Source organism: Danio rerio, chromosome 15 (assembly GCF_052040795.2).
Source record: "Danio rerio strain M-AB ecotype USA chromosome 15, GRCz13ab, whole genome shotgun sequence".
Taxonomy (NCBI): domain Eukaryota; kingdom Metazoa; phylum Chordata; class Actinopteri; order Cypriniformes; family Danionidae; genus Danio; species Danio rerio.
Window position 1 is genome coordinate 46,483,165 of NC_141035.1, and position 19,336 is coordinate 46,502,500.

At 40.6% G+C, this 19,336-nt stretch overlaps 1 protein-coding gene across 12 annotated transcripts in view; it reads right to left on the reverse strand.

The window, feature by feature from the left end:
• grm5b (glutamate receptor, metabotropic 5b) overlaps positions 1 to 19,336 on the reverse strand; it is a 156,558-nt gene that overhangs the window by 64,994 nt on the left and 72,228 nt on the right. For 3 of the 12 annotated variants that reach the window (XR_015508217.1, XR_015508215.1, XM_087282295.1), the window contains exon 1: positions 3,664 to 3,787. The gene's annotated coding sequence lies outside the window, so the exon portion shown is untranslated. 12 annotated transcript variants of the gene reach the window in all.

The following is a 19,336-nucleotide window of genomic DNA, read 5'->3' on the forward strand; positions in this document are numbered from 1 at the left end:
TTACTTGCCCTGCCAAAATTTTCACTGGCCCCTTAAAAAAAATAAATAAATAATTTTTTTTTGCCACATATATTAAATAATGTGTCAAAAATAATGTTAATAATTATTAAAATGTTAATATTATTTAAATCATATTTTTTAAATGTATAATATATGTATAATGAGCAAAATTATGTTAACAAAACAAAAAGAGCAGTATGAAAAATGTGAAGGTATTTTATTTGAGTTCGAAATTATTTAAAAAAAGGTGGCCCCGATCAGGAAAGTAATGGTCCCGTTTACTGTCCCAAGCGTCTCTCACACTGGCCCTGGGCTATCGGGCAGTCCTTATTGTTGAGCCCTGAATTATAATAAGAGATATCTCTAAATAAATTTTGACTAGTAACAATTGTAATTAGAGATATCTCTAACTGAGTTTTTACTAGTCATAATACATTTGGAGATGTCTTGAATTCGTCATATTTAGAGATATCTACAAATATATTTGAAGATATCTCTAATTAATTTACTACTAGTCGAATTACAATTGTAGATATCTTAAATTGGATTTTTTTTTTTTTTACTAGTCAAAATTCATTTAGAGATATCTCTAATTACAATTGTGACTAGTCAAAACTCATTTAGAGATATCTGCAAATATTTTTCAATGGAAGTCAATGGAGGAATATGACTAGTCAGTCATAATATATTTGCAGATATCTCTAATCTGATTTCGTACTAGTACAATTGTAATTGCATTTATCTCGAATTGTCATTCTGACAAGTCGAATTATAATTATGACTAGTCAAAATATAATTAGAGATATCTCTATATTTATGGGTAGTCAGAACAAAGGTTTAAATGCTAAAACGGCTTGCCATACTAGCTTGCATGGTTTGGGATAGGTAGAGTTAGATTTGCTCTTCAGTGTTTAGGCCCTCAGTAGTGATTATTAAACCACACTTAATTGAACTAAACTGAACCTAAACACTAAATACTGAACTTACTTTATGTGAAGCTGCTTTGACACAATCTACATTGTAAAAGCGATATACAAATAAAGGTGAATTGAATTGAATTGACAAACACTACAGTAATTACTAGCCCTTTTCAATGTGTGTTGTCTAAAATCCTTCCTGGCACCTTTATATTTAAGACCGCAGATGTGATTTTAGTTGTCTCCAGGTGCACACACTCACTGCCGACAGCTGTACCTGTGCTGTTCTGCTTGTGAAAGTTTGCAGCGCTTCATCATCGAGAATCCCGGAGGCAGAGTGAGATATTCATGCTAATTCCCGAAGCCTCGCTTTAAACTCTCACTCAGCCTGTTCTCATCCCGCTCTGGCTGGATCTGAGGCTGGCGAGGGGGATGCTGTTGGTACGGGTGACAATTCTGTTGCTACGGCAACAAGCCTAGGAAGGGTATTGGTTCCAATTTTGTTCCGTCTCCAAGTGCAACACACTGGCGGAATGAGAGAGAGAGGGATACAGTTCTGTCGAAACACACACATGCTGCGTCTCAATACTACGTCCTAAAAGTGTGCACTTTATTTGTGAAGAAAGAGTACATCCTTTTGATAGTGTAACAAGTGTATGCAAGCTTCGGGATGCACTACCTTCTCATTAATGGAGTGTTACGTTGCTTAGTCAATCATCTCAGCACATCATTCACATTTTATTCTATATTTAATTTCCGACAACATTGAGGAGGCGGCAGCAGGTTTATCTGGTAATTTGCAAGTCGTTCATGCAGAGAATTCACCTCAGGTGTTTACATAGTTATGCATTCAGAAGTTAAATGTACAAAGACTGTCAGGGTTGGTGAGGGGAAATAGGGAGAAAGGAGCGAGGACTCAAGTGCAAGAAAAATGGGAATTTATTAAATAATAAAAATAAAATAAAATGCAAAATAAACTACCCCGAGGGGGAAAACATAAACAAAACAAATACATACACATACAAACAGGACTGGGCAGGCTGGCAAGGATGAGGACTGGAAACACGGCAGGACAAGACTTCAAACAACAACATGTGATGACGAACTGGCACAGGACAGCAAATGTGAGGGGTTTATAAACTGTAGAAAATTAACACACAAACAGGTGAACACAATTAACTAATAATGGGTTAACAAGGAGGGTGGGACAAGACAATAGACGGGAGAGCGCATGACACAGAGAGACAACACAAGCCATGCACTCACATAAAACAGGACCAGAACATGCAGCCAATGAGAGAACTCATTAACCGCATGTTCATGACAACACGAGCACAACACTGAAGCACACGACAAAAGCACGTGACCACAATGTAAACACATAGCCACGTGCTTTAACAGATGCAAGACACGAGCACACGATGAATGACAACACTCAGCGTGCATGTTTCATCCCAGCGCCAACCAAGACCAAAACCAACTGGATTGAGACGCTGGGAATAAAACTCCACGCTGCAGACAGACGAAAACACAAACACGAGTACAAGAGCGCACGCGTCTGAGGCACGCAAAGACCGCGCGGCCGCAGCAAGCGGGAGCGCGCACACTCTGCGTACACTCACAACGGCGCGCGCACACACAGAGACACACAATGACAGAAAGAGAACGAGACTGAGCTAGTGTCAGAGCTCTGCCACCAAAACAAGAATTTACAAGACCAGAGTGGCAGAACCCTGACAAAGACATCTTTATATAAGCTCACATTGTTGCTGCTGATGAAATATAATAAGGAAAATGTAATCTAAATACTTCTAGTGTAGGTCAGATATGGATTAACAGTCATTCAAACATTTTTACCAAAGCCTCTCCACTTAATTCCCTGTGTCAGCCATGTTTGTAGTTTGTTCACACTTTTTACTCGTGTTTGTAGTTCTAATTTATTTTATTTATTTGTTTCACAACATGGGACAGTGTACACTACCTGACAAAAGACATTAAAGAAAGACATTGTTACCTAATGAGTGGTAAGTTTGTTTATCCGCTTGTTAAGTGGTGACGTGTTTGTGACGCATGTAATACTGTGTCCGGGTCCAAGCTGCCATTCATTTGAGTGGAGAAATCATTCGTTTATGATCACGTTTTATTCCTATCACACATTAAAGTTAATTTTATATAAAATCATAGTGTACACAACAATCTCTGGGCTTGCTGCATAACAAATACCAAAAATGTAACAATTTATAGTGAAGTTTTTAAACTAATTTCGAGAGGAGCACGTGATATAATTGACAGCAGCTGGCCACCTATCTACACTCATTAGTTAGCCAATCAGATCTATCCTAACCCACTATAAGTAGCCTAGCTAGACATTACTCCCTTATCTTCGTTTTCCGAAGAAACAAACGACAGGTCCGCTCTAGCTCCTCCAAAAGTTACTCACGGACAAAACGGATCCTCCACATCTCCTACTATTCTTCAACTACAATACCACACCACCTTTAATACCATCGTCAGCAAATACAAAAAATGACAAAAACAACAACAACAGCGACGGCGGCTGAGATCACAACAGCATCAGCGCAGCTACATACAAGAAAGAAAGCTCCGGGCTCCCTGAAACACCAGCCCCGTCTTAACAACAACCAGCCCAGCATGAAAGTCAGCTCGAGACCGAGGCTCCAACGAGAGGCCGTAGGCCTATCCACTCCAGCCAGATCACAATGCAATCCCCAGCTCCGCTACGTACCTTCTCCAGCATCATCATGTGTCACTCATATCCAACAACGACTGTCACTGAACTCCTCCAAACTCCTAGACGCCGGGACCATAATTCAAAGCCGCTGCATTAAACCCAAAACACTTGCGAATCCACGTCTTCACCGCCACCCCCAGGACATAACACGCTCCTGCCACACCCCCTATCCTAAACAGACATTAAACCCGCAATCTCTCCGCCTCCCCGGAGAATCAAGGAAAGGATTAAAAAGCAATATTGGATTTGGACATATTGCAGCAATCATAATTCTAAACACGGATAAAACCTATCTCCCGGACAATAAAGCAAATCTTGGGAATCCCACCTCACCTCTTCCATCCTGCAGCTCCCGATTCCAGTGCACACTCCAGTCCTCCTCTTTCAGCGATCCTTACCACCTACGCACCCCGCCCCTCTACCTTGCGTATCATTGCTTTTCCCCCCTCTCATTTTTACAAGCTCGCAGCTACTGCTGATTATTTTCTATTATAAAATAGAAATTACTTGTCGACTTTTGTCAATATGTTTATGCTTTTTACTGAATTACGTTTGTAACTGACCTAATTTTCTGAATTTCTCATTCCAGGTTTCGTCTACTGAAGCACAGCCGATCTCGGCGCTCCCTTCCCACAACCTCACTAGCCGTCCACCAACACTACACCAGAAATCACAGAGCAATTCCCTGTTAAGCACGTCCATACCAGCCCTACTGAAATGGACATTAGAACGTTTCTAAAAACGTCTAATAACGGCTCTTTCATCTCCTCATAATTCTGCCTTTTTCAGCTTTAACAGCATGATTCTACCTGATGAATATGCTTAAATTATCACGTTATAAACCAAGCAATCTCTCTAATCTAGACGGCTGCAGCGCTCGGTTGCAATCAACATTACACCCGCCACCCGATTTCTGGCAATCGGAGGTCACAATTACATTTCGTAGTCCGTTTAACATTCGGATGCAAAAGCAGCCCACACATTTATGCTTAAAAACGATCCGCTGGATTTCGCCAATAACTACGGTGTTTGCACGTAATTCACCTACAAGTTCCCGTTTCTCTCTCCCTAATATCCCCCAGCTAAACTAGTGACCGGTTTTCTAATATTTGCATTCTCATTGCGGAAGAACCTCCGGCTAAGCACTTCTATAGAATTCTTAAGCATCAATTTGGAGTGATAGAATTTCAAGCATTAATAAGCTACTTGAATAAATCGACAATCAGTCCCCTTTTATATTCTGGAAGAAAAATATCACGCTAAGCATAAACTGCTCTCCATCTAGAACATCAAACACACATGCGCATTATCCCGCAGGGATGCCTTTTCGTCACTCACCTATTTCATCTCGCAGCAGCAATCTCCGGAATAGAAGAGAAATGATCTAAATCCGATCTTGGCCGTAACAAACTCTGCCCGAAGGGCGTCGCGCACCAGAGGCGCCGACGGCGCGGTGACGCGACGCACTTACGACAGAGAATAGTAGATTAATGCACACCAGACTCACGCATTCATACTTTATCAAATAAACTAATCAATTATACAAATAGCGCTCCGCGGCGCGGCAGAATACGAAGTGTCATGAATTGTGGCTGGGCACTACGGACAGCCGCATTGACTTCCTTATTTATTTCCTTCCTGTGAAAGTCAATGGTTACAGGTTTTCAGCTTCTTCAAAATGTTGTCTTTAGCGTTTAACACGGGAGTCACTAACCTCTAAAACTAAGAGCTACTTTCGGGCACCGATTAACGTGGAGGGCTACCAGTTGGATAAACACTTCTCAAATAACAAATTGCTCAATTTACTTATAATTATAATTTAAGTTTTTGGTTATTTTTTAATAATGAATAATATTCATCCAGGTGTAGTCACTGATCATGTTATGATTCTCTCAAAGTTACCAACAATGATTTAACAGGGTAGGAAATACCCCGTAATTAATATATCAACGTGCAACACTATTTTATTTATCTTTGCAATATTTACATTTTTAAATGATTACTTCTATATTAGAGAAAGCTTACTTGTAAGTGGTGTTATGGTGAGCTATTTTAGAACAGGCCTGTGAGCAACACACGAGAGCCTCGTGAGCTATCTGGTGCCCATCGGTACCATATTTGGTGACTCCTGGTTTAACAGAAATGAAATTCATAAAGGTTCGTAACCATCAGGTAGCGCTTAAAGCATGCGACCTGCTTATGCTTCCTTCCTGAAGCGCCGGAATAGAAGCCATTCATTTATTAGCTATCCAATTTCATCCTCAGTATATCCTTTTTACACAGATGCTGCCCCCTTCGTGGGGTATATATTGGGGCCGCCAATGCGCTTCTAACGGGCAATATAGTCAATACATTCAGAAAAAAAAAAAAAAAAAAAAAAAAATTTAATAAATACTGCTGTACATGTTCCTAGTTGCATAGGAAATCGCTGACTCTCTTTTGCTTTATTTTCAGAAACTGGTATCAGAAGCAGAGCCGCAGCTGACTCCATCTCTCCTTTTAAGATGATAATCCCATAACCACAGCATACACAATTTGCGTCAGCATTCATTTATACATTTTAAGTTACCCCAGAACACCTCATCAGTTTCTCACTGCTCAACACATCCACACATTCCGTTCAATAACATTTTTGGTTTCATAACACCTTAAAGTCATAGGACCATTCAGGCTTCCCACCAGATTCATAATCCAGTCACTCATTCAGAATTGGAGCCACCACCACAGCAGCACACAAGGGCTATCGTAACAACACATACAAACACTAGGAAAGTAGTCTCCCGACACCTTCAAATCTTATATCCGACTCAGCCACAGCCATCTCAGGGAAGCTCAGAGGACCCTCACCAGCAGACGCAGTAATCCCAGCGGCCAAGGGCATGGGCCTAGTCCAGGGAGAGAATACGACCCAACCATACCAGCTTCCCGAGGGCAGAGGAACTACCCAGTCTCCCAAGGGCGCGGGCATGACCCAGCCATCTAGCTTCCTTTCTTCCTTCCAGCTGATTTGCACTCAGCCTTCTCCCCCTTTTCACTCACCTAACTCCAGTAGGAGTTCTCTCCCTGCCCAGGCCCCCTTGTCACCCCCGCCCCCCCCGGCCGCTGCCACAGAAGTTTTCACTGCCCCCCAACTTTTCTAACTTCTGTAGGACCCCGCCCCCCCCATGGCTCTGGCCCCCGCAGGGGCGTTACCCCGAGCTTCGATTCTCGCAGGAATCATCTCACTGCCCTGGCCTTAGCTTTTTATATTATGTCATTCCATAATGACATATAGTATAGCACTATTTATTTTTCTCTCTGTTTGATTTTATTTATATAAATTTATATCTATATGCACCCACGCATATAAATATGAATTTATATATAGTGCTGTCACCCTCACGCTCTGTTCCCGCAGGAACACCCCCAGAGCACCTATACCGCCCGTCACCCTCCAGTAAGAAGTCTTCACCTCCCCCTCATCTTTCCCTACTCCTACTGGAGCAGCTAAATAGCTCACCCAACCCCGAGCTGTGACACGAGTCATGTCACCGACCCTCCCCGGCCCTAGCTTTTATTTATGTTTATTTTTGTTTATTTCTCACACTTATCTTTTATTTTTTAAATTTATTTATATATATGTATATATATATGCACCCACGCATATAAATATATATTTATATATAGTGCTGTCACCCTCAAGCTCTAACTCCCGCGGAGTTAATCCCGAGCACCGGACCCCCGCAGGGGTCATCGCCCAACTGCCATTTCCCCCTTCAGCTGGGGCTTCACCGACCATTCCTTTTCCCGACTCCAGCTGAAGATGGCACATACAGCTCTCTCTCCCGCAGGAGAGCCAAGAGCTTCGACTCTCGCAAGAGTCAGTAAAAACGCCCCCCCCCAAGGCCCTAGATTACCCCATTATATATTTATATATCTATATGTTTCATATAAATATATAATTATATATAGTGCTGCCACCTCCCAGCTCAATCTCCGCAAGGAGTGTTCCTCGAGCAAATTACTCCTTTGGAGTCCCCGCCCCCCCTGCCCCCCTTCACCCCCCTCTCCAGCCGGAGTCCTTCACTCCCCTTCCCTTGTAATGACTCCAGCAGGATTCCCGCCCACCCCATGGCTCTGACCCCCGCAGGGGTCTCCCCGAGTCTCTACTCCAGCAGGAGTATTCACAGCCCAAGCCAACTCTGCTCGGGTTCCCGCAGGAACCTGTTTCACCCTTTGCTCCAAAGGAGCCCTCTTTACCTTTTCTTTTTCAAATAACTATATCCAGCAGCCGGATATAGCATTTCAAGCCTTTTGGGGAGTTTCTTCGAATACACGGCTGCTGTCCCGAGCTTCATGCATTTGGGGAGCTCTCGAGAACCACCTGATCTCGTACTCCCCTCACATGCTCTATGGACCTGGCGGGAGCCCTGGGCTCAACTATCTCCGAGCTCAGGGTTCTCTCCCGGGACAGCATGCCAAACCTGCTTACAGCTGTCAAGCAATATCTAAGTGTGAACTCTTGAAGTGAAGTTTTTAAACTAATTTCGAGAGGAGCACGTGATATAATTGACAGCAGCTGGCCACCTATCTACACTCATTAGTTAGCCAATCAGATCTATCCTAACCCACTATAAGTAGCCTAGCTAGACATTACTCCCTTATCTTCGTTTTCCGAAGAAACCCCCCATCCACCCCTTTCTCCTCCTTTTCTCCTTTACAAAAAGGGGAGCTCTCGAGAACCACCTGATCTCGTACTCCCCTCACATGCTCTATGGACCTGGCGGGAGCCCTGGGCTCAACTATCTCCGAGCTCAGGGTTCTCTCCCGGGACAGCATGCCAAACCTGCTTACAGCTGTCAAGCAATATCTAAGTGTGAACTCTTGAAAAATAATTAATCACTTTCTGGCCATCGGATATTAGACATGGACATATATACTGCCATCGTGATTTTCGAAAGCATTAAATCGCTTTGTAACTGTTTATTATTACCATTTCACGAGTCTCCCCATTCAGTTGAATAGAGCGTTTGGACCTGGAAGCCGCTTTGCGTGACGTCGCTCTTAACAAGCGGATGGATCTTTAATAATCGTTATCTAAGACTTAACAGTGGTGAAAAGAAACTTGATTTTTTTTGTTTTGAAAATATATTTGTTGTACTGTATGTCAAAAATACAACAGTTGATTTCATTTAAAAGCGTGTGTTGAGTTATTTTTATTTCTCCTTTTCTTTTTTCATTGTGTTTGGTGGTTGAATGCCTGCCGCGGCTAACCAGGGTATTAGTAAATTTATTTATTTTTTGGCAAGGTAATCTTGTCTGGCGCCCAAAGTTTAATAAAAAAATACTGATAATCATATGTATTCTTTTTTTGTTTGAGGTTCGCTGGGAGTGAGATTGAGGGCCGTGAAAAAGACATACCTTCCAGTGATCACGTGGACCAGCGGTTGAGCGTTGGACTGCGGTGCAGACGGCCTGTGTTTGGATCCCACCAAAACTGGTTTTTGAAATTTGAATTTTTTTTCTTCTTTCAAATTGTAAATAAAACTTACTTAATACAATCAACCACTGTTACACTCCCTATATGCAACCCATACCGCCGAACCACCAGGGGCCGCCTCTTGCTCTTAAATGTGAGTCTGTTCTGTGCTTTTGCTTTGTTTAGGCGAGAAAACACTTTGAAATATACAAAAACGACAGGATTCCCTTTCCTTTTCATTACAGGCGCCGTCTACCCTTCATATAAAATCCTCAAAGCAGTCATATAGCGGTGCATGACTGTCAGCTGACGCGCTCCATAGTAATAAATAGACGTCGTTTCCCAAACAGATTCTGTACACGCGATTTGAAGCGAAGAGAAAGTCTGCGTTTTGGGTGCATGTATATACACATTAATAATAATAATAATATCTAAAGATGTCGATCTTGGTGTTTTTTTTTTTTTTAAACACAACTAATTTCATCGTAAATGAGCATAAAAAGTTAGGAAAGCAGTCGAATGCTTTCATTATAACGTTAGATGTGTGCATTATTAAAGTGACACCTGTTATTTAATCTAATCAAACGGAAAAAAAATCTAAATAAATAAGTCATTCATTCGTTGCTCTTTAATCAGAATGTGTGATGCTGCGTTCACACCAGATGCGGAACGCGCGTCAAGCGCGAGTGATTTACATGTTAAGTCAATGCAAACGCGCGAATCTCTCGAGTTCGAAAATCTGAACTTCAGCATACATTTGCGCCGCGTTAACCAATCAGAAGCTTGCTCTTGTTGGGGCGTGATTGTGACGTAGAACCTGTTGTCGGCGTTCCGAGGAAAATCCTAAAGCCTTCACCGACAAAAGTTCATCAAACTCGGCTTGGCTCAGTCAGAAGCACCGCTGAAAGCCTCCGTCATAAAGGTTAAGTTTCTGGAGGAGTTTATGAGCTCACAGAGCTGGATGCACCTCTGAAAGGATGTAGTGGACTCAGACACGACCCTAAACGTATCGACGCTGTTTTTCAGCCTTCATAAAGCACATAAACACTGTTATTTTCTTCATAAAATCCATGTTAGCTATTTAGGTATGAAGCTAGAGTCTTCGTGCAGACAGAAACCCTGCCCATCACGCGAATCCGCGTCTGTTCTGATGTGAATTTGACACGCGAATGAATCAGGGTTTGACACGCGAATGAAGCGAGTAAACTCAAATGTTCGATTTAAACGATTTATCCGCGCGTTCCGTATCTGGTGTGAACACAGCATTAGTCATACAGTGAAGAAACCCTTATTATGGTGTCACATCCCAATGTTGACAGGTATGAGCAATACGCTTGCGCCTTCCAGACGCACCGAGTAGAAAACATCTCACGCTGTAGCGGTGAGAGTTGTGCGTGGCTTTCAGTGCAATGTAAACAAAAGATACGTTAGTTGAATTATTACAAATTATTAAAATGATTAAGTATGTATAAATGCAGATGATTACAACAGTTGATTTAATACTTGTCTAATATAAAGCTTAAATTAACATTAGACGTGATAACCGTAAAACCATGATTATTCTTCAGACTATAATCGTACAACCAAAATCTATAATTGCTGCATCCCTAATCGTGATGCACACTTAAGCAATGCACTGCTTTTGTTGTGCTCTAAAATACAACATTTGGATATTCTTTTAAAAAAGCCTATGGTACAAAGCACTGATATTAGGTAGTTTAAACACAACATATCAACATTTTAATGTGGAAAAATCCAACAGGGTGTCTTAAGGTGCCAAAACCCAACATATGGGCTCTTATATGCTGTTGTGTCATCACGCATATTGCAAGTCATATCTCTCCGGCCCCTCATTGGGGATGCTATTCATGAACTGGCCCCCATGACAAACTAATTGAACAGCCCTGATGTACATTGTCACTTGCTGTGAAGTAAATACACAAATAAATAAAATAAATTTAAACTACAAACACGGGGAAAAAGTGTTAACAAACTACAAACATGGCTGACACGGCTGAATTCATATCCAACGTGCAGTGTATGGTGGGAAATTTTCGGGTTTAAACACAATGATTTGGGACATAGTAATTGAATTTTCGAAAACTATTTAGGATGGAAGTTGCAAATTGAGTCGCAGCAACACACACACACACACACACACACACACACACACACACACACACACACTCAAAGCATCATTAATCAGTTATCATTGGGAGCGTGTGCGTGTGTGTGGGCTGGATAAATGCTGTGGGCAGGACAGGGCTAATGTGTGTCACACGGGCCATAGAGATCAGTGTGTTGAGAGTTGAGCGAGACGGGTCCATTAACGCTGACTCCGCTTCATCTCTGCAAACCCTGCAGGCTGCTTGTGGTGGGAATGAGGAGAGGGCAGATGTTGCCAGTGTGTGCCAGATTCTCCAGAAAGAGCCTATAAGAGGATCTGGGATATTCCGACTCCGGCGTGTTTGTAATCCTACAAGCCCTGTCCACTTAAACTCACCGGTCTGACACGACAACACACGTTAAACTATGAGCAATTAAAGGTGGCATAGAATTTAAATCGGGGTATACATACAGTTAAAGCCACAATTATTTGTCCGCTTTTATTTTATTTATTGTTTAATATTTCCCAAATTATGTTTTACAGAGGGAGGAATTTTTCACAGTATTTCCTTTAATTTTTTTTCTTCTGAAGAGAGTCTGTTTTGTTTTAATCCAGCTAGAATAAAAGCAGTTTTTAACTGCTTAAAAAATATTTTAAAGAGCCCCTATTATGGGTTTTTGACAACCCGGGCTCATTGTGGAAACGTAGCCCCGCGGACGTTTCTGCGGACCGCGATTTACGTCCCGGGAGAAACGTATTCGAGCGTTTTTTTTTTTCGCGGATCCGCGAGAGGCCGCTGTACGCGCTTTTTCGCGTCTCAGGCGCGTCTCGGGAGCGAGCGCCAATCGCGCCCGCACCGTTCTCGCGCGAAAAGCCGCCGGATCGGCCGACTCGGCTACCCTCCTCTTCCTCCTCCTTCCCTAAACCCGAGCGACGGTTCACAAAAGCCTTCCAGAAAAAAAAAAAAAAAAGCAAAAGCCCTCGTCTTCGATTTGATCGTGTTTTCGGATCCCGCTGCGTTCTCGCCCTTATTTTTCGGATTTCGTTTTTCGTCTTACCTGATTTCCGGAACCGCTTTTCGCCGGACTCGATCCCGGTCGTCGTCCCCGCGGCTGGCTCCTCCTCCTCCGGGGCCTCAGCTCCGCCGACACAACGCTGTGAGCTAAGCGGACAAATTGGTTGCATCGGGAAAGCCCTCCACTCGGAGGCGAGCCGTCAGTCGGCGAGCGCGAAGAGGAGGGGCGGAGTGGCGCCACACCGCCCCGCAGCGTTCCCTCGAAAAAAACTAAACGCGGCCTTACGTACCTCCGGCCACGTAAATCGCGGTCTCCAGAAAAGTCCGCGGGGCTACGTTTCCAGAATGAGCTTGGGTTGGTTTTTGAGGATGACCTACCATGTAGTGTGTTACACAGCTATAACTGAAGTGAAATATCCAGCTAAGACTTAGATCTGAAAGTACACAATGTTTGTACACGGTTAATCACAGTGTCTTACTAAATAAATGAAGAGAGTTTAAAATGTCAGCAGAAGCCTTACAGTGGTTTGGGTCTTATTTGGGTGGGAGACAGCAATGTGTGAGGGTCAATGGGGTGAAGTCATCTGTGCGTTTTAACAATAGTGGAGTACCTCAAGGGTCTGTTCTTGGCCCATTGTTGTTTACAATGTATATATAAACAAGCTGTTAAAATTATGGACTTAAGCCTATGCGATGGCATCATTGTGATGTAAGCATAATCTTTTTAGTTTTGATAGTTTTATTAAATTTAATTATCTTAAATTGTTCTTTTAAATGTTTAAATAATCATGTTCCAATCCTGTTTTCTGATCTAATCAGTCGGCATCAAACCTCTCACAAAGTTACAGGAGCAACTGCTAATGGTGACTGTCTAGTGCCAAAGTGTAAGACCTCCTTTGGTCAATCTGTCTTCTCTGTAAAGAAAGTTAAACTGTGGAAAGATTTACCTGTTAGCCTAAAATCAGAAAGTAAAATGAATATTTTTTTGTAGTTCTTAAAAAGTGGTTAAAGACAAAACAGCAGTGTTTGCACAAATAGTCTACTGTTAGTTTTGGATCGCCTTTGCTTTTGCTTCAGTAATTTAATGTATAGAATTACAATGCTGTGTATATGTATTTATTATTTTTCCATTTTGTCAATTTTTTAACCCTCCTGTGGACAGGTGATGAAAATTAGCAAGTTCGCTAAAACACTTAAACAAATGCATTTGGTTGTCCAGTGTAATTGTGACGTCCATGTCAAATAAATAAATAAATAAATATTTAAACTATTGATTCATTTATAAGAGAGTCGACTCAGTGCTTCAAATTAATCATCTTCATAACGACTCTTTAGCCGTTTCGGCGGGATGTGGATACGAAACTTAAGCCCTGCCCATTTTTTTGCGCAAGAAAACATGGGAAAATTAAAACCTGCTCCCCCGTCCACAAACAGGACAACAGGCACTGTAGCAGACGCCGTTTGAAGTCATGAAGACGCCGTGCGGTATTCTGCTGGATATTATTGGAAGTGTGAGGAAAAGTTAGTGTTATTTTCTCTACCCAAAGATGAAACTGTGAGGAGTCAGTGGTTGAGGTTTATTTTTGCAAAAATACCTCAGCATTTTAGCCCAGCCTTGTGCTGTTCAAGTGCTTCTGGAACCTACATGCTTACAACGGAGAATTCATCGGCTGTTTGTTAAGAATGGATCAGAAAAGACTACTGATGTAAGGGACTGTCAGTACATGGATCAGTGCATCATGGATCGGTTTCTTCCTCCATTTCACAAGTTTAAGTAAGTGCGATTAAAATGGATGCCTACTTGTTTTTTTCTAGCTTGCAAATGATGTATTTATTTGTTTTTTGTTACTTGTAACCGCATGTACTGTATCAACTCTTTATATTCTCATATGGTCTCTAATGCCAAGTTGAATTTTTTATACATTTTTGACTACAAACAAAACCAAACTTCTATGCAGGAAAATCAGGTCACAACTTGGGTATAAAGTTTCAATTATCACTACTCATTTTTAGATTTTTCCTCAATAAACTAATAATTGCTGCTTATTAAAAGTTAGTAAGGTCGTAATTGGGTTTGTGAAGAGACTTGGGGTGTAGATTATACATTGTGAATCACAATTTTTTTTGCTTAAAATCAATATCACGATTCTTTCTCACGATTCTGTAGATGTAAAATAAAGGTTAATATGATTAGCCTATTATTATTGTTCATTCTCAAACATATGGTAAAACAACAACAATAATAATGTTAGGCCTGTGTGTAGGTATACTGTTGCTTAAAATGCTAAGTTTTGTATTATGGTGGACTGATGCTTGTCATCTGTCACTGACAACATTATTAGACCATTGCATTTCCATTATATATAGGCTAGTGTTGTTATACTGAGACAGTAAACATTTATTTTCATGCACAACACATGTGTTTCATGTTCGCTATGAAAGAAAAAACATATCAATTGCTTGCCGTAATCATTACTGTAAAATGCGATATGGTTATTTAAATGATGTGTGCACAGGTTTCACTTTCTCTTTCTATTGCGGCTCATGGCTGCTGTCACTGTGAGAAAAAAAAACATGCAAATCAAACCTACCGCGCAGCACTCAAATGATCGCTCTGCGCAACAAACTGAACGTTATTTACAACTTCATTACCTGTTATTCACAGCATATGCAAGTTGTGCTCACTAAATGTACACGCGCGCATTCTCGGCAGTAAACAAGCGACCGTAAATACATCAATGCATGAAGACAGAAACTACATTTTGGGTGAATTATACTTCATAAATACAGTATGTGACACTTTTTACGTCATTTGAAGGTGCCAGTGTTGCTGTGAAGACTTCTGCGGCTGCCTTTTCTTCTCTCCTGACCTTGAAAATATAATTGGCTGAATCGTATAAAAAGCTGATTTAGGATCGTGTGTAGGGTCGAAACGAGATCGTGATCTTTTTTCGATTAATCGTGCAGCCCTATAAGCCAGTAGATGATAGTGGAAACTAACACTAATAATGAAGTTAATTATTTATTTCTTGCAGTATGCTAAGAGTGGTCTCTAGTGCACTACTAAATTGCTCTGGCTGGTGGCTGTGTCATTCCTCACTAAACCACCCTCAGCTCTTTGTGCTGTTCTGGTGTCTGGATCTTTCCTGGGTCCTCCTTTAATGGCCGTCTGAAATCTTCAGCCCTTTGATTGTGCAGTATACAAACGAGTATTTTAACATCACACACAAAAAAAGTGTGGGTATGTATATGGGAGTGTGTGTGTGCATTCTTGAGCAGATGTTTTGTTCAGTCTTGCATGTGTCTGTGTGTGTGTGCTCAAGAAATGACAGACCTTGAGCTCTGAGACGCTTTGATCCTCTGTGTTTCATCTTTGGTCTTAGATCAGTAGTCTAACAGAGGGAGTTCACACACACACTTTTCATTTTTAAGTCTGCCTTAATGGGCCTCTATGAGAATCCCTTGCTGTTAGTGACACCGGTGGCCATTCTGTGAACTGCAGGCAGCACTGATTACTTACACCTGTGCACATATATAATCTGTGCTGAGTAAAGCTACTTTTAAAAAGTAAAATATTACAATTTTAAGTATATCGTAATGTTTAATTAAAAGAAATAGCCTTACAATTTGCAGCACGTTTTTTTCGGTGAAACCCTGCTCAACCCCAGCTCCACCTTTGTTTAGATCTATGATTGGGATTACTTGTTTACTATGTTTGCAGCCGCAGTGTGTTATTTTCTCAGACTGTATGTCTGTGAACATACTGACAGCAAGCCTTAGTATTTGCTCTGCCATAATATTCAAAGCAGCAGCAGCATAGCAGATCTACTCCACCAAGACCAAACACATCAACATTGCCATATACAAATATATTACCATAGTAAATCTTTTTGAGAGTTGTCATGATAGAAGTATACAGTATATGTATATATATGATGAACAGAGGCCAGTTTGCAGGATGGCAGGGTTTAACCCCTGGAATTTTTAACGACCACAGAGAGTCAGGACCTCGGTTTAACATCTCATCCGAAAGACGTTGCTCACTGAGCAGTATAGAGTCCTTTTCACTACACTGGGGCATTAGGACCCACACAGACTGCAGGTTAAGTGCTTCCTGCTGGTCTCACTAACAACACTTTAAGGAATAATATTCAAAGCAGTAGCGTAGCAGATCTATTCCACCAAGACCAAACACATCAACATTGCCATATTCAAATAAGTGACCATAGTAAATCTTTCTGAGAGTTATCATGATAGAAACATACAGTATATGTATTTTTAAATGCATTTTTTTTATAGTTTGGTGAAAAATCCTTAAGTTACAAGATTTTGTTTCAAGTTGCATGCACATCTTGTGAGTGTAAAATTGTGGTGAAATACAGGGCAAATGCGCGCTCTCTGTCAACCCCCCCTTCACTTTACGACGATGTCATCGTCCATCGCGATGTTTCACATTAAACATTGTACGATGCCAAATTGGTCGACATCGCCAAACCCTAATATATATATTCAGGGCTTGACATTAACTTTTTTGATCACAAGCCACTGTGGCTAATAGATTTCCAACATTCCAAGCCACTCGTCATTTTCACTAGCCACAATTTTCTTGTAGGGAAAATACATTTTGTTTAAATTTGACTTTGACATGCTTAAATACTTGATTTACATGTGTTATGTCCACATGCCTTCTCATTCATTTCGCTTCTTGTGTGTATTGTGTATTAGCTTGCTCAGTGTGCATGAGCAAATGGACTGTCACAATGCAATCAGTTTTTATTTCACGACTTTTTTTAGGGCTCAAATTAAAGGATTTACCAAATTTATCTCTGACCACACCAAAGAAGTACTTCTTAGCCGCAATTTTTAATGTGTAAAAACAAGGTAAATTTAGCTTTGTAGGTGCACTTTTTAATCCAACAAAACTTTTCTTAAAAAACCAGTACATTTAAAAAATAATTATTGTGATGTATCTAAAATATGCACAGTAATCTGTCCTGGCTAAAATTCCCAGATCAGCAGTTAACTACACATAAATGGGGAGTAATCTCCCATTAAAGCAATGTTGTTGTAAAAAATGATAATTAAACCATATTAACAAAAATAACTGTAAGCAAAAGAAAGCCGGTGAAACATACCACGCACACAGTTAATGTTAGACCTGTTAGTAATCTCTTCTAAGAATAATTAAAATGAAAGCAGTGACTGCTGCTGCTTACAAAAGAATATGTGTATTTTTTTATCTTGAGCTCTTGAAAGCAGCAGGACTGTGGGTGCACGATCATCGCTCTTTGTCTAGTCTATTTCAAAGGGAACCATCACAACCATTGCGCTTCTTCTAGGCACGGTTGCTTTGCACAAGTAAACGGGAGCTTGCACGCTTTTTTTTTTTTTTTTTCGTCTCGTGCATCACATCAGCTGTTAGCGCGAGTGATCATGCTGTCATTCTGTATTCACCATTTTTTTGCTCGCGCAAACACAGTTATTTTTGTCAGTCGTGCTGCTTCTAGATTCTAATATTATATTTGCACGGATATTGGGCCATGCTTATTGCCGAACCCTGCTTTTAAGAAAACTACCATTTAAAAAATATTTCCAACCAGCCAAAGTGGCTAGTGGAGGTGTCTGTCTAACCCGCCAGAGCTGAAATCTACCCGCATTTGGCAGGTTGGCGGGTGTTAATGTAAAGCCCTGTATATATATATATATATATATATATATATATATATATATATATATATATATATATATATATATATATATATATATATACATACACACACACACACAGGGCTTTACATTAACACCCGCTTTACATTAACCAGCTCTGGCGGGTTAGACAGACACCTGCACTAGCCACTTTGGCTGGTTGGAAATCTGCCACAAAGTGTAGTTTTCTTAAAAGCAGGGTTCGACAATAAGCATGGCCCAATATCCATGCAAATGTGATCTTAGAATCGAAAAGCAGCACGACTGACAAAAGTAACTATGTTCGCGCGAGCAAAACACCAAAAAAGAAGGTAAATACAGAACGAGAGAATGATCACTCGTGCGTAGATGTGATGTGATGTGATGCGCACGACTGTTAAAAAGCGCGCGCGCTCCCGTCTTCTTACGCAAAGCAACCATACCTACAAAAAGCGCAACTGGTGGGGTCTGTTCCCTTTAAAAATAGACTGGACAAAGAGCGATGATTGTTCACCCACAGACAGTCCTGCTGCTTTCAAGAGCTCAAGATTTAAAAATACACATTCTTTTGTGAGCAGCAGCGGTCACTGCTTACATTTTAATTATTCTTTGAACAGATTATTAACAGGCCTATATTAACCGTGTGCACGTAAACATCCTTTCATTATCAAACATGGTATTGTTCACCTGCTTTCTTTTGCTTACAGTTAATTTTGTTATATGGTTTATTTTTTTTTTTTTACAATAACATTGCTTTAATGGGAGATTACTCCCCGTTTATGTGTAGTTAACTGCTGATCTGGGACTTTTAGCCAGGACAGATTACAGTGCATATTTTAGATTTATGACAATAATTCTTTTTTAAATGTCTTGTTTTTTTTTTTTTAAAGAAAAGTTTTGTTGAATTACAAAGTGCACCAATACAGCTATATTTTCCCTGTTTTGACACATTCAAAATTTGTGGCTAAGAAATACTTATTCGGTGTGGTCAGAGATAAATTTAGTAAATCCTTAATTTTGAGCCCTGAAAAGTTGTGAGATAAAAACTGATTGCATTGTGACACAACCCATTTGCTCATGCACACTGCGCAAGCTAATACACAATACACACAAGAAGTTAAATGAATTGAAGACATGTGGACATAACACAACATCTAAATCAAGTCATTTTAGCATGTCAAAGTCAAATTTATGCATATAAGACATATTATCCCAACAAGAAAAAGTGTGGCTAGTGAAAATGGCGAGTGGCTACTAATGTTGGAAATCTACTAGCCACAGTGGCTGGTGATCAAAAAAGTTAAAGTCAAGCTATGAATATATATATATATGTATATGTATATGTATGTATATATATATATATATATATATATATATATATATATATATATATATATATATA